Source organism: Ursus arctos, unplaced genomic scaffold, assembly GCF_023065955.2.
Source record: "Ursus arctos isolate Adak ecotype North America unplaced genomic scaffold, UrsArc2.0 scaffold_14, whole genome shotgun sequence".
NCBI lineage: Eukaryota > Metazoa > Chordata > Mammalia > Carnivora > Ursidae > Ursus > Ursus arctos.
Genome location: NW_026622808.1, coordinates 15,529,101 through 15,544,446, shown reverse-complemented (window position 1 = coordinate 15,544,446; position 15,346 = coordinate 15,529,101). Strand labels below are relative to the sequence as shown.

Here is a 15,346-nt window from a genome sequence, read left to right as displayed (position 1 = left end):
TGCAGTTGCTCTCATCGGCCTTCCTCTGCCACTCCACTCCTGCCACCCCCCACTAGCCTCCCACCACCCCACTCCCCTACCCTGCCACCCCACTCCTTGCCTCCCCCAACCCTGCCACTCCCACCCCACTCCCTGCCACCCCCCAGGATTTTCCACACCCACAGCACAGTGCAATGAGCCCCCGGGGGACCCCGCTGACCACCCGTCTTGTGTGGATGAGGAACCCCGCCTGCGGCTGGACATGATCACCTGGTCGCAGCCCCTGGTCCTAAGCCCTCAGCCCGCTGTGGACAGTGCCCAGGTTGGCTGGCAATGGGCAGGTGAGCACATAACAGTCCCCAGCCCTGTTGTATGTGACTGATGTGGGTGACTCGTCCACTCCACACAATCAGCTCATTTTGCACAGCTCACTGAGGCCTCAGGGGACATTATGTGCCCAGGCCACATGCAGGTAGGTGGCAGGGCCTGAGTCCCCACACTCAACAGCTCCCATCTTTGGCCTGGCCGGTCCTGGCCAGCTGGCTGCTTCTCCCCCCAGGCTAGCTCACGTGTGGCCTACAGGGGAGGGTGCACAGGCTCCTCTGAGCGCCTCGGGACAAGCAGTGTCACCTCCAGTGGGGGCTGCCTCTGGCCCGTCCGCCACCCGGTGCCAGCGGGGGGAGATGGCACCGTGTGGTACGCCCACCACCTCCCCAGGACCAGCTCATCCCAGCCAGAGCCAGGGCAGCCCAGGGTCCTGCCCACACACGCTCCCTCACGCATCAAAAATCACGATGCAGAGATGAGTTTTCCATCTAGGAGGTGGAAAGAGCAGATGATAAGACAGCAGGTGGGTTTTCTGCACATGCGCGCGAGCCAGACACGCTTTACTCCAACCACCGGCATCACCGAGATGCAGCTCAGCGGCGGATTATGTGTGATTTTTCCTCGGCCTTATTTGTGCCTTTTGAAATGAAGGTTTTGAGTAGGTAAATATATAGAAGAAAATTTAAATGGTTTATAATCCCAACACTCCATACCCTTGACACGTTTTCTGAAGGAAGGCAAATAAAAAATCATACGTGTACACACTTAAGAAATGAGAAAGGAATCTCAGCGAACAGCAGCCCTGGGCCAACTTCCCAGTTTATTGGAAACACGGCGGGGGCAGAGGACCAAGTGAGCACCCCCTGAGGGACCGTGCAGGTCAGTCCGGAAAGACCACTGTGCTCTTCACAGGTCAGTGGCACGTCAAAAAGTGGGCACATTCACAATGGAATAATAAAAAGACAAACGGGCCAGTTTAAAAGTGGGCAAAGAGCTCAGACATTTCTCCAAAGAAAATACACACATGGCCAACAAGCACACGAAATGACAATGACGTGATTAGCCATCAGGGACATGCAAACCAAAACCGTGACGAGAAACGCTTCACCCCCCCACCCCAGGATGGTCTTTTAAAAAAAAAAAAGAAAGAAAGAAAAACAGACAACTAGTGCTGGGGAGGATGTGGAGAAATCAGAACCCTGACACACGGCTGGTGGGGGTCACGGAAAATGGGGCAGTCGCTGAGGAGAACAGTGCAATTTACACCTAGAATTACCAGATGACCCATTTCTACTCGTAGAAATAGGCCCAAGAGAAATGAAAACATGTGTCCACACAAAAACGTGTGCATCCAGGTTCACAGCAACATTGTCAACAACGGCCGAAAGGTAGAAACAACCCAAGTGTCCATCGACGGACCAACAGATGCACACGGCGTGTCCCCCACCCACAGGCACATCACTCGGCCACGAACAGAAGTGAGGCACCGACATGCACTGCCCTGGGGACGGACCCCAAACCCATGAGCTCAGGGAAGGAACCAGACACAGAGGGCTGAGGTCTAGGGTTTCTTCATGGGGTGATGGAAATGTTCTGAAACTGACCGTGGTGACTGTCACGCGACTCCGGGAACACACTAGAGACCATGGGACTGTACCCGTTCAGTGGGCAAACTCTGTGTGTGAATTATAGTTCCGTAAGGCTGCTAACTACCCACCCCTGTTAGAAAGAGGGAGAGGTGGGTGGAGGGCTGCAAGAAGGAAAGAGGAAGAAAGTTCTGCCCTTGGAGAAACAAGAGCAGGCACCCAGAGACGTCGGCGCCCCATGCGTGGAAGACGCACTCTTCGTGAAGACACGTGGGGACAAGGGGGGAAATGTGAACACGGGCGGGATGCCGCGTGACACTAGGAAACGGTGGTTCATGTTCAGGATGTCGCTGTGTTACTTAGGGGTGCAGTCGTGATGCCTGTGATGCACGCCGAGATGCTTTGTTGAAATACAGACACGTGTGGAAGTACAGCAAAAGCGAGCGCGGCGGACACGGACACTTGCTGCCCGCCAGGCCCTTCCCACGTTGCTTCCCATCGGGGACTGCGCCCCTGCCCGCTGGCCCGCCGGGCTGCAGCCAGGCGCACCCTCCATCAGGGACCCCTTTCGGTCTTCCACACCGGGAAGAAGACCGTTCCTCCAGGGAGAAAGGCGCGCTGTTGGAGGGGAGCAAGGAGGGGATTTTATTTTCAACAATCTCTGGATCTCTTTCCATTCCACGCTGACAAACTCGCACAGAACTCCTCACGCTCGGCAGCTCTGAAGGCGCGAAGCCAGGGTGTATCCACTCTGCACTGGCCCTCGCGGACCCTGCGCAGGCCGTGGGGTGCTGGGGATCCTCCTTGGCTGAGCCAACCCCAGGGCCACCCAGGAACAGGAGGTCTTAAGTTCTGGAGCCAGAAGCAGCCAAGTCAGGAGCTGAACACGTCACAGAATGGCGAGTGAGAACTTCAAAGACAGATAAAGTCAGCATGACGGGGCAGCACCGGGCGGCAGGGGGCTGTTTGACTCAAATTTAATATCGAATACGAAGGGGGTGCAAGTCACACAGAGGTCTGGGGCGAGAGAAAACTCCAGGCAGAGGAAAGGATGTTGGCAGTGGCCGGGAAAAGGGGCGCAGACCGTGAGGCACAGTGGGGGCCAGGCCGCCGAGCAGGCTCCGTGGTGGAGTGTGTGCTGCGTGGGTTGACCGGGAAGCCACTGGAAGTTTAGAGCAAGGACACAGATCCCATTTACATCCTGAGAAAGCCCCCTCTGGCTGTGGGAAACGAACCGCAGGTAGGGCCGGCCTCGTCGGGGCAAAAGACCCCAGCAGTCAGCGCCGGCCCGTGTTTAATGCCTGGCTGTCACCCTCTTGAATTTCTTCCATTTTAGAATGAGGGGCATTGGGGTTTCGCTTGGCCCTGGGTCCCACAGGCTCTGCCGTCGGGCCTGGCTGCGCAGGGCCAGCATGGAAGCTGGCAGACAAGGGCAGAGCTCGGGACCACAGTGGTGAGGAGGAGGGGACTGGATGCATTTCGAGGACAGAGGCAACAAAACTTGCCAAGGGCGAGGAAGGAGGAATCAAGTGCAGGGAAGGGGGAGATGGAGGGCGCGGCAGGTGGGAGAGGCTGGTTTGGACAAGATTGTGGTGAGCGGGAGAATGCACCGCCCCAGACAGCCAAGTCCTAATCCCCGAGACCTCTGACTATGCCCCCTTCTGCTGCAAAAGGGACTTTGCAGGTGAGATGAATTAAGGATGGGGATGATCCTGGATCCTCACAAGAGGGAGAGAGGAGAGACGCGATGGGGGAGCAGAGGCTGGATGGATTCGAGGAAGGAGCCCCTAACCAGGGAGAGCAGGCAGTCCTCTGATGCTGAAAAAAATCACGAAAGTCAGTTCTGCCCTGACATCTGCGAAGGAGCCGCCCTCCCAGTGCCTTGCGTTTAGCCCGCAGGACTCACTCACACTCGTGGCCTCCCAGAAGTGGAAGAAAATGAAGCCACCAGGTTCGTGGCCGTTTGTTCCAGCAGCCAGGGAAGCTCTCGCGAGATCAGGCGAACGTGTTCCCAAAAAGCTCTTCGGCATTTCCATGAACGTGACCGCCCCCTCCCCCTCCCCCGGCCCATGAGACTCCCCGGGCTGTGTGAGCCATGGCCACCTCACACAATGGGCACCCCGGAGCCCTCATGTCCTCGGTCTGTTCGATCTGAGTGTCGCTCAACTTCCAGCCACATGCTCAGCATGCACGAGGCGCAGGCCTGGGCCGGGCTGGGGGCTCCCCTCCATCCTTGCTGCTCCCCCACACCTGAGCCAGGCCCCACCACCTGTGCAGAGACTGGGCAGCATCCTGAAGCCAGAGCCAGCGGGGGTGTCCACCAGGTATATGCTTTAACAGGAAGGGCTGCCTCTTGGTGGGTTCCCCCCCCACGACTCACCTGACCCGGCCCGCAAAATCTTGAACAGGAAAAGAAAGCATCCCTATCTCTGCTCCTCATTTTGAGGCTAAGAGCAGGTACCCAACAAGCACTCAAGCACGCACTCCAAATGGGTGGACTGCAAGCATGTGAATTATAGCTCAAGAAAGCTCTTAATTTTTTAAGGTCCTTTGTTTCCTGACCTGATGCTCACCTGCAGCCCATCACCTGGGACCAACGATCACAGCATGTGGCGGTAGTCCCCCGGCTGTCCCAGGCAATCCCGGCAGCTCCTCCCCACACCCGGAAGAGGAACACTGTCCGCCCAGGGATGTGTCACAAGAGCAGAGACTTCGGGCCAGGCTGACCGGGGCTACCTGCTGGGCTCTGGGCCCAGGGAAGCTGAACTACACTGGCACCTGACCTGGGATAGCCTTCAAATGCAGGGACACAGGAGCTGGGGATGCGACACTCCGGCCACCCTGAGGAGTTCTCCACTACCACGGGCACCACACTGCCCAGCTGGGTGGCCGTCCTTCCCACCCCCACCACAGCACCACCTCTTCAGGAGAAGGCTCTCCCCATATCTGGACTCCAACCCTGGGGCAGAAGCCCCCCAGATCCTGACAGTGGGGGTGCACTGAGCCACAAGAGCCGCCCCGGAGAGTGGGCGAGAAACGCCTGAGGGATGGGCCTCCCAGCGCCAGGCGACAGCCGCTCAGCCAGCGCCCAGCCTGTCCATCCGTATGGAAACCAGAATCAGAGATGAGAGGACTGCCCTGCCCAGGCGTCAGCCTGGTTTTCTGACCTACGGGCTCAGAGACTGACCCCCAGGGATTATGAGGCCCAATGGCAGACATTTTCCCGAAATGAAATGGGCGGGACCCGTATCTTCGAGGTTTTGACGTTCAGGACGCTGGAAAGTACGTCCTCTGAGCAAAGGAAGGTTAACCATGAGGGAAGTACAACCTTGAGAAATATTCTACACTTGTCTTGGAAAGTTAACCATGAGGGAAGTACAACCTTGAGAAATATTCTACACTTGTCTTGGAAAGTATTAGGGGCTCCATGACACGAGGTCTGAAAGTTCCCTGAGGACCCCAGTCCTTCTCAGGGAGGCCCATCCCCTGCCCCAAGGGGGCATCTCTCCCCTAGCTCTCTATCCTGGCCCCTCACCTCCACCTGCTCCCGCCAGTCCCCGTCCCAGGCAGTCTGGCCACTGCATGAAGCTCGAACCTCCTAGCCCAGCCATGGGCTCCCTGCTCCCACCACCGTATGGCTTCTGCCAGCAAAGCACAGCTCCCAGGTGGGGATGACAGCAGAGGGGCCCCAGAGCAGGAGCAGGTCCCGGGAGGAGCCTCTACATCTTCACCAGCGGTGGACACAGAGCCTACCGCAGAGGTGACACAAGAGCCCCATCCCTCGCTGTGGCCGTGTCCCACAAGCAGCTCCACAAGGGCCGGACTCCTCTGCATGTGGTCCATGCGCAGCAAGGAAGACAGAGTACAACGTCCTCCATGTCCTCCTCCTCCACCAGGAGCATCGACTATGCCCCACGTTCTCTAGAAGGCACAGGCACAACCCCTGACCTCGTGGAGCCCGCAAGGTGGGGGAACAACCACCTGCCGACCCCAGTGGCACAGAACCCTCGGCCTGTGGCCCGTGGCACCACAGCTGGGGGAGCTTTTTGTGCCGGCCCTCCGAGCAGCAGGAGAAATGGGCCAGTGGGAGCAGGCGGCCCAGAAGGACAGCTCACGAGGGCAGGCCGTGGGCAGAAGCACCGGGTACAGCCCAGAGAAGACGCCAGACTTGCTCCCGCCAAACCGGCCGGCCTGAAATGGTCACAGACACACAAGGGGACAAAGCAGGCAGAGTGTCTCCCAGAGGCGGGAAAGCAGGAGGCCAGGGCCAAGTAAGAAATGCAAGGTCAAGAGCCGTGAGGAAGGCGGCATAGCTGGACCAGGTTTTCGGGCACTGAAGAGGCGGGGAGCCACGAGCAGCAGACCAAGGACTAGCCTAACGTTTATTTGAGAGACATACGAAGTCCGAGAAGCCCAAGGGAAGAATCGCCCATAACCCCGTGCGCTCATTTCTACAGTTGCGGTAACACATCACCCAAGCCTAAGGGTTAAAACCTCGTAACTTTATTACCTTATCCTTCTGGAGGCCGGAAGGCTGTCCTGGATGGCATGTCAGCTGTGTTCTTTCTGGAACTTCCCTGCCTATTCTGACTTCCAGAGGGGCCTTATCCCTGGCCCGCAGCCCCTCCTCCCCCCTCACTACCTGCAGTGCGGGGTCTGCCCAGCTCTCGGACTCTGACCCTCTGCCTCCCTCTCATGATGACCCTTGTGTTGACATCAGGGCCCTGGATGATTCAGTATCATCTCCCATCTCAGGGCCTTCACGTAATCCCAGATGCCAAGAGGGAACGCAGTCACAGGTTCCCGGGAGTGGGGTGTGGGCACCTTCGGGAAGCACTGTTCAGTCTGCTGCAAGTGCCATGTGAAAAAGCCATCATGCAAAGAAAGAAGGAAGAGTCATCACCTCCCTCCAACCTGAAGCCTGCCGCTCGCTGCATGGCGGGGAGAGGAGCCCATCTGCCCACGCTCACTCAGACAGAAGCGCTTTCTAGAAAATCGGAAACGGGACGGAGCTATAAACAGGGGTCTGCAACCCCTGTTCTCCCCTCAGTCTAATCAGACGTGGATCAGCGCCCGGGGCCACGGAGCGGGGAGAGCCGGCCGCCTCCGGCCGCGGTGTTAGATCTGCGGGGGGGCAGCCAGAGGCGGGAGCCATGTAAACAGAAGCTGTGTCTGGACGTGTGACCCCCACAGACAACGTCACCCTGCAACCCCACATCGGCGCTGGCAGGCCTGGGCACGGCCGCTGCGGAAGCAGGGTGGCAGTAACTCAGAGGGCAAAGCGTAGAGGGGCCCGTGACCCAGCAATTCGACGCGAGGCATCCCCCCAAGAAAAGCAAAACATACGTCTGCACAGGAACTTGTATGTGAATGTTCACAGCAGCATTGTTCATAATACCCCCAAAGTGGAAAGAACCTAAGAGTCCATCGACGGATGAATGCTACACACAGCGTGTCCCTCCACGCGCAGGCACGTCCCTTGGTCACGGACAGGGGCCAGGCACGGAGGCACCTGCCCCAAGGACGGACCCCGAGCCCACGACGCTCAGAGAGGGAACCAGACACAGAAGGCCCCACGGCGTGTGAGTCCACGTGTGTGACACGTCCACAACAGGCTCCTCCACGACGGGAAGGGGGCTCGTGGGGGCCGGGGGCTGGGGAAGTGGGGAGGGGGTGACTGCTTAATGTACATTACAAGATGGGTTTCTTCTTGGGGTGATAAAACACTCTGGAATTAGGCAGTGGTGACAGTTGGATGTCTGTGCAACATACTAAATCACTGAATCGTACACTTTAAAGGGTGACTATTATGGTATGTGAATTATGTCTGCATAAGAATGAATTTTTTACAAAGTCCACAGCGGCCTGCTAGGGTCCTGCCAGGCCACCGTGAACCGGTCTGGTCTGTCTCAAGGACTCTGATCTTGAATGTCCCAGGCCTTTTGGAGAAGGAGCCACGAGTGCCATTCACGTCTTCCCCTCTGCCAGAGAGCCTCCTCGCACCTTCCAGTCGTGGCGCCCAGTTTCTTCGGCTGTAAAATGGACTGATGGAGGCAGAGGACAGGTCAGGATGACCGCAGTGTGGGACCGCTAAAGGTTCATCTAGCCGCATGGGGGAAGCTACGCACACAGAACATGTCACATTGATCTGGGTACGAAGAGAACAGCCAAGTTTTAGAGATCTGGTTGCCTTACAACAAAGCACTAGGTTTAAGGATAAAAGCAATCAATGTCTTAGGAGGCACAGTCAGAACAGACCATTTGCAAACCATCCAGCCCCAGCGAGCAACAAACGAACCTGGGTCAAGGGCGGCGCACCTTTTCTGTACAGGACCACACAGTAAATACTCTCGCCTTGGCAGTCACATAGTCTCTATCACAACGGCTCATTCCATGCTACCATTGTGAGGAAGAAGCTGACAGAGACGACGTGTCAATGAATGCTGTGTGCTAATAACAGCTGACTCACAGAAACAGGCAGTGGGCCGGGTTGGTCTGTAGACCACAGTTTGCTGACCCCAGAACCAGATGCCTGAAGTCTACCCTTTAAGAATCAAAACCGTGACTTCACCCCTCCTAAAGGGGCACCAAAGTTCCACTGCCCATCTCCCTGAGTTCCTAAATCATGGCAGAACAGAGAAGGCCACAATTCAGCCCATGCTTAGCCCAATTAGCCGTGTGGCCTTGGAGATCAACACTGAACACGATTCTCAGGCCACCGGGAGCAGCCAATGTGGAATGGCCAGGGAGCACACAGAACTGTGCGTCCCACACTGACCAACCCTCCATGGAGGTCACCCCTCCCCCGCCACCCCACCCAGGGATGGGAGCCGGGGAGTGATTAGGTTGTGCCCTCTCTTCCTATGAGCCATAGCCTTGGACTGCCATCAGAGGCTACCTCTTTAAAACCCTTTGTCCCCCCCATTTATTAGAAAAGTATGGCGGCTCGGTTAAGCATCTGTCTTCAGCTCAGGTCATGATCTCAGGGTCCTGGAATCGAGTCCCACATGGGACTCCCTGCTCAGCGGGGAGCCTGCTTCTCCCTCGGCCTCTACTGCTCCCCCTGCTTGTGCGTGTGCGCTCTCTCTCTCTCTCTGACAAATAAAAAATAAAATCTTTTAAAAAAAAAAGATTAAAGAAAAGTACAGGACAAAGTGGACATCCTTAAAACCCAGAACAGCTGGGCAATGAGATTCTTTTAAAGGCGTTTTAAAAATAATTCTCCATTCTTAAAGATCCCCGCCACCACTCCACTGTGACTGGTCGCTATTTCCTGTAGGGCACGGATGGGGTGAAAACGCCCCTTGATGAGCCCACCTGATCCACATGACACAGACGGGACAGCTCCACCCAGGTGATCCCAGCATCCCCCAAAATGCACAATGTGAAGCGTGGCCCAGGCATCAGACACTGAAGGACCAGAGCACAAACGTCAGCACATGGACTAAAGAAGAAACAGCCCACAGAACAAACCTCAGAGGGGGTTCTAGGCTCCTCAGCCTGGACCCTGGACACCCCTGAACTCGGGACCAAACAGGAGCCCCCTTCTCCCACCGCAGTGCGTGCAATCATGGGAGGGGCCGTGGCCTGTGGCCACCTGGGCCCAGGAGCCCAAGTACTTACTTCAAAGACCCGGTTGTAGCCAAGGCCGTGATGAGAGGTGCCCTGGTAACTGGCAGGGGTTTCTATCAGGTCTCAGCAATGGTGACGGTTCCTAAAATGCACAAAATAAAAGCACGATTAACTAAATTGACTACATGCTTGAACCTTAAGTCCAAATTCTACTCTGAACAGCTGCACGTAGCCCAAGGACTCTTGCCTTCGTTCAGACATTTCCAATTCCTTACCAATTTGCAAGAACACTGAAATCCATAGTTATAAGCACTTTCCCCATTAAAGTCTTCCCATGACTGCCCTTTTTAAGCTCAGCTCCTAAAAATCAGTAGTGGAGGAAGTAAGAGGCTCCATGAAACGATCAAATTAAACCAAAGAAGCTTCTGGAAACCTTAAGGTACAGGCGGCTACTGAGAGGCTTACGAGAAGTTCTGCCTCCTCCAAACCCCTAAAGCCAGAAAGGCACCCCTCCAAGGAGGAAAGTCACAGGGACAACACCAATGCCCAGTGGCTACCACCCACGCCCCCAGCAGGCAGAAAGCACGCAGAGAGAGCATAGCAGGGACTGCACAGAGCCAAGATCCCACGGAGGACAAGGTCCCAACCACTGACTTTACAGTTGGGCACAGAGACCCCCAACACTCACTGAATGGACGAAGGACAAGACTCCCGACTTTTGACGATCCAGGCTATGGCCACTACCTTGACTCTCCCACCTTCCCTGCCCCCACCTCTCCAGACACCTGAGCTCCTGACAGCACAAAATCTCCCGGATCCCCACCCTCACCCCCACCTTTGTGCCTTCATATGCCTGCCACCCAAGACTCCAGTGTCCCCTATGGCCTGTCCCCCTGGCCAGGGCAGCTCGCCCCACAGGGCTGTGGCTTTGTTAAATGCAGTTCCACAAACTTTCTCCACATAAAAGCTTCACCAACACCTCTCACAGCGTGCAATGTAGGCTGGAATTTTCTCTTATTTTTCTCTGGTTTTTAAGATTCCTGGGCATGACCCCATTAAACAGATCTCACTGTCTTTTAACAGGTCAGGCCCTGGGTTGAAAACAACAGCGAGCTGTGGGATTGCTGGACCTCGGGCTGCACACACCCTCTGGGAGAGGTAAACTGCCGGGGGCTCTCCCACCTGTGCAGCTGAAGCCTTCCCTGCTCCACAGCCCTGCTAGCACCTGCCATCAGCAAGGCTCACGTCTGAGGATCCGATGACTCTGGAACCCCTCCGGGGAGCTGTAGCTGGCAGAGTCACAGCCCCCAACGTGTCCAGGTCCTAATCCCTGCATATGTGGCCACGCTCCCTTCCACAGCAAAAGGGACTCTAGGGGGTGCGGGGGCGGGGGGGGATCCCGGATTACCTGGCGGGCCCAGTGTTGTCACAAGAGCGGAGCAGGAGGGTCAGAGTCAGAGAAAGAGACATTACAACAGCAGTAGAGGCCACACAGGCACACCGTGCAGATGGAGGAAGGGGCCATTAGGCGGGGAATGTGGGGCCTCCAGGAGCTGGAAAGGCGAAGAACGGATTCTGCCCAGAGCCTCCAGGAGAAGCCCACCCTGCCCACACCCTGACAGCAGCCCAGTGAGACCCAGGTGGGGTTTCTGGCCTCCAGGTCGGACATCATCAGCACGTGCTGCTTTAAGTCACTACGTCTGCGGTTCTCCATTACAACAGCGCAGGGAGACTAACACAGCAGCTTCAAGGTGCGAGGTGCATTTCCCAGATTTCATGGCGGCTGAGGGATCTTTTCACTTCCATGGACAGTGGGGGCTCTAGGCGGCAAACTGCTGGCCTCCACCTTTCACTCCTGTGTTCATGGGACCACATGTCTCCCTCATCACTAGTAACTATCTCCGTGCAAGCTGTTCCCACGCTAGGCGTGGGCCAAGCCCACCAGCACATGGTCTGAAAGGCACAGAGACCCCTAGGGCCTCGGGTTCTCAGCTGGACAGACCTCAGTCTGCTGTTACCCATGGCTGCAGGGCCACCAACACCGTGGGTCCTTCTGCCCTCATGCTCTGGGGGCCAATAGCCCTGACCCCCATGCTGGGAGGCTGGAAGCTCTGGGTCTGGGGTCAGGCCCCAATTCCCAGGCCATAGCCCAAAGTGAGGCCTCATCCACCCTAACTCATGTCCGCCGTGGACAAGGGGCTGGGCTCGCCTACCTCCACAGCTCCTTCAGGGGCTGCAGGCCCTTCACGGCTGGCCAGCAGCCACCCTGGAGGCTCTGGGATGCCAGGGCCCAGCCTCAGATACAGCCACAGGCCCACTGGGCACAAGGCAATCCGGGGCTGAGGGATCAGAGGGCCCTGGAATGCGGGCCAGGCATGGTGACTTCCTCCCGAACAGAAGAGCATGGAAACTGGGAAGAGTGACTTTGCAGGGGAGACACCTGACCGCCCACCTCAGCCAGGGGACCAAGGCCAACGTCCGCAGTGACAAGCTATGGTGACAGCACGCCCCCCCGAGATGGTGTCAGAAGGGCACTTTGCTTGGGGGCCTTCCTCCCCAAACTCATCCCCCCAGTCTCACCACGAGAAAAACCCCAGACAAATCCAAGGAAGGGGCTTCCTACAAAACCCCTGCCCCGTCCTCCGTGCCACTGTCAAGGAGCTCAAAACCCAGAGAAGTCTGAGAAACTGTCCCAGCCTGGAGGAGCCCAAGGAGACATGACAACTCCGGGTCATATAGGATCATGGGACAGGGTCCTGGGACGGAAAAGGGACACTGGGGGAAACTGAGGAAATCGGAATAAATTGTGGACTTTGCTTACTGAGAATGTATCAACATGGGTCCATTAACTGCAACAGGGTCCCAGCCCGACAGAAGAGCCCAGTGGGAATCATTGGGGGGGGGGGGGCGCGGCGGGAGGGGGCAGGGGAAACACTCTCAATTTCTCTGCAAATCTCAAAATGGTTTTTTTAAAAAATAAAGTCTCAGTAATTTTCAAAAAGAAAACAAAACAAAAAGGCGCAGGCAGGCCGGGTTTGATGCCTCCCGCTGCCCAGGCTGGCCCAGCCCAGCCGCTGACCTCACTGTGGGTCCCAGGAAATCTGGGGCACTAAGAATAGAACTCAGGAGGAGAGTCCGGTTGCAGCAAGGTAAGAGCTTCCAGTGGCGACCTGAGACATCAGACGTGGATGCCCCTAAAAGGCACAGTCCGACCATTTCTCCCTTAAAAAGGCACAGTCGGACCGTTGGAAGATGTAGTGACTCCGACGCGCCCACTGCGAGCATGCAGCCGCGGAAGCACCGTGCAAAGTGGCCTCCGCTTCCACGCCCTCTGCAAAGGGCAGGCAGGTGGGGCCAGGAAGCAGCAGCAGCAGGAAACAGGGAAAGAGACAGATGTACCCAAAGGCCAAGGCATTAGGAACTGCCACCAGCTGGTGGCATCTCCGGGGACCCCACGGGCTTGGCCTCCCCACCCTGGGCAAGGTACCGTGTCCCCCAGTCCCATCAGCTCTCAGCTGCCCGGGGCTGGCCCATACCAGACCACACTGCCCACTCTCGCCCTGGGGCTAGGCCCGGGGTTTTGAGACGCAGAGAGCTGAGCAGGCAGCCTCGGGGCCAGACAGGAAAGGAGCCCTTACCTACTCACTCAGCTACCTGACCCAGAAGGGCTTACTGTCCAACTCTGCCTGCTCTTCCACGGCCACGGGGCCCAAGGGGCCCACAAAAGGGGCCTGGCATCCCCTGCTGTTCCCCCAAGCCTGCAAGGACTATACATGCCTCTTACAGGGCAGGGAAGCAACCAAAGCCTCAGAAAGACCACTGACCCGAAGATTCTATCATCGGATCAGTACGAACCAACTCATGGGTTTTTGGAAAACGTACATAAACAGATAGATGGACGCAAAAATAAACACAGGTGTGCAGGCACAGGTTAGGGTTTACATGGTTCAAGCTCTGTCCACTGACAGAAGATACCACAACACCCCCTAGCACGGAGCGCACCCAGCACCCAGATCACGGGTCAAGTATCACTCTCCAACCTGAGGAACCAGGCCTCCTTGGAGACGTGGTCTACTCCGGGGCTGGGGCAGGGACTATACAGGTGAGCCTGAGCATCTGGTGGCAGCGGGAAGGAAGGCAACCCTCCCTCGGGGACGAGGTCAGGAAGGAAGGACACAGGATTCCAAAGAAGACATGCCCGCTGGCCAGAGCAAGGACAATTCGGGCAACAGAATAAACAGTGACTGTACCAGACTATAACCCACAGGATAAAACAAATACGCGTAAGTCTTTGCCGGGCCCTCTTCTACAAAGGAATCTAACTGGTACGTGGAGGAGCCGCGAGGGTGATACAAAGTCACCGTGTGAACATCACAGCAACAGTTGTGGCCGGGAAGAGCCACAGACAGGCCTGCAAACGTTCGAGAGGAAACAAGGTATTTGCACAGTCCCCAAAGGGAAAATTAGTAACTTTCCAGTGGAGACTCCTGGCCGGCACCGCCGTAACCATGGGATCGAGGCTGACATCACCAGCAAAGCGACACACCAACATCCTGCACGGAGAAGGCAGCCCGCCCCGAACTGCAGCCCTCATCGAATCCCAGGAAAACACCGCACAAAGCCAAGCACACGGACGGACGGACGTTCCGCAAAATCCCCGCCCAGTGCTCTCCGAAAGTGTCGAGCTCACGACAGATCAGGAAGGCTGAGGAACAGTCCCAGCCCGGACGGGCCAGAGGCGATTTGACAACTAAATGCATTACAGGGTCCCGGACGGGGCTCTGGAGCAGAAAAGGGACATGCATGTGACAAGGAGGGAAATTCGAAGAAAGGCTAAATACTATTCCTCCGTGCTCCTTGCTTACTTTGGGTCATTCTTCTCCAGTTATGTTAGATGCTAGCATTAGGGAGGGGGCTGAAAAGCACCCAAGAACTCTCCGTGCTGTCTTTGTAACTTTTCAATAAGTCTAAAATTATTTCAAAATAAAAACTCAAAAAAAAAAAGAAAAAGCCAGCCTTTACCTCTGTCCTCTGAAGCTCGCTGCACAGCAGGTTTTAGCTGGAAGAGGAGAGTGGCTGTAAAAAGATCCAAACTGATAAGAAAAGAAAAAGCAAGCTGACACCACACTACCATCCAGTTTCAGGACCCGATAAAGACCCAACCTGGGGAACACAAGTTTCAGATCCTTCCTGTTTGAAAGAGATGAAAAAGTGACATGTTTCCTCAATCTTTCCATATTGGCGAAAGAGCCTCTTATTTACAAACACCTCACCAAATCCCCCATATCCTTATGGACGCTGAAATCCCACTGTGGAAGTCGGGAGGGCTCAGCCAGGGAAGTCGCGGGCACCCCGGGCTGTCTAATCCCAACTGAGAAGGGTCTGGTCTCATTCATGGAAATGTAAGCACCACATCCTTTTCCTTAACCCCCACCCCGAGACCAGATATAACTCAGGATGACAAAACCACAGTAAACAGGGCAGTGTGCGACCGCCATAAAGACGGACACAGAAATTAGTGCAAGAGAGTTGACAGTCCAGAAATAAACCCACACTTGTGAAGCCAAGTGATTTTCAAGAAGGCTGCCAAGACCATTCAAATGGGGAAAGAACGGTCTTTTCAACAGCTGGATACCCACGTGAAAAAGAATGAAGCTGGACCCCTACCTCACAGCACATGCAAAGTTAACTCAAAACCATCACATACCTAATCGCAGGAGCTAAAACTATAAAACTCTCAGAGAAGATAACACACGAATTAATCTTTGTGACCGTGGGTTAGGCCATGGTTTCTAGATGCCATACCAACAGCACAAGCAACAAAAGAAAAAACAGGTGAGGGACGCCTGGGTGGCTCAGTCGGTTAAGCGACTGCCTCTGGC

At 56.1% G+C, this 15,346-nt stretch overlaps 1 protein-coding gene across 10 annotated transcripts in view; it reads right to left on the bottom strand.

Annotated features, from left to right (window-relative positions):
• Window positions 1–15,346, bottom strand: part of KDM4B (lysine demethylase 4B) — a 131,725-nt gene that overhangs the window by 87,351 nt on the left and 29,028 nt on the right. For all 10 annotated transcript variants that reach the window (XM_026481141.4, XM_026481143.4, XM_026481144.4 and 7 more), the window contains exon 2: window positions 9,516–9,606. The gene's annotated coding sequence lies outside the window, so the exon portion shown is untranslated. The remainder of the gene's footprint in view (window positions 1–9,515; window positions 9,607–15,346) is intronic.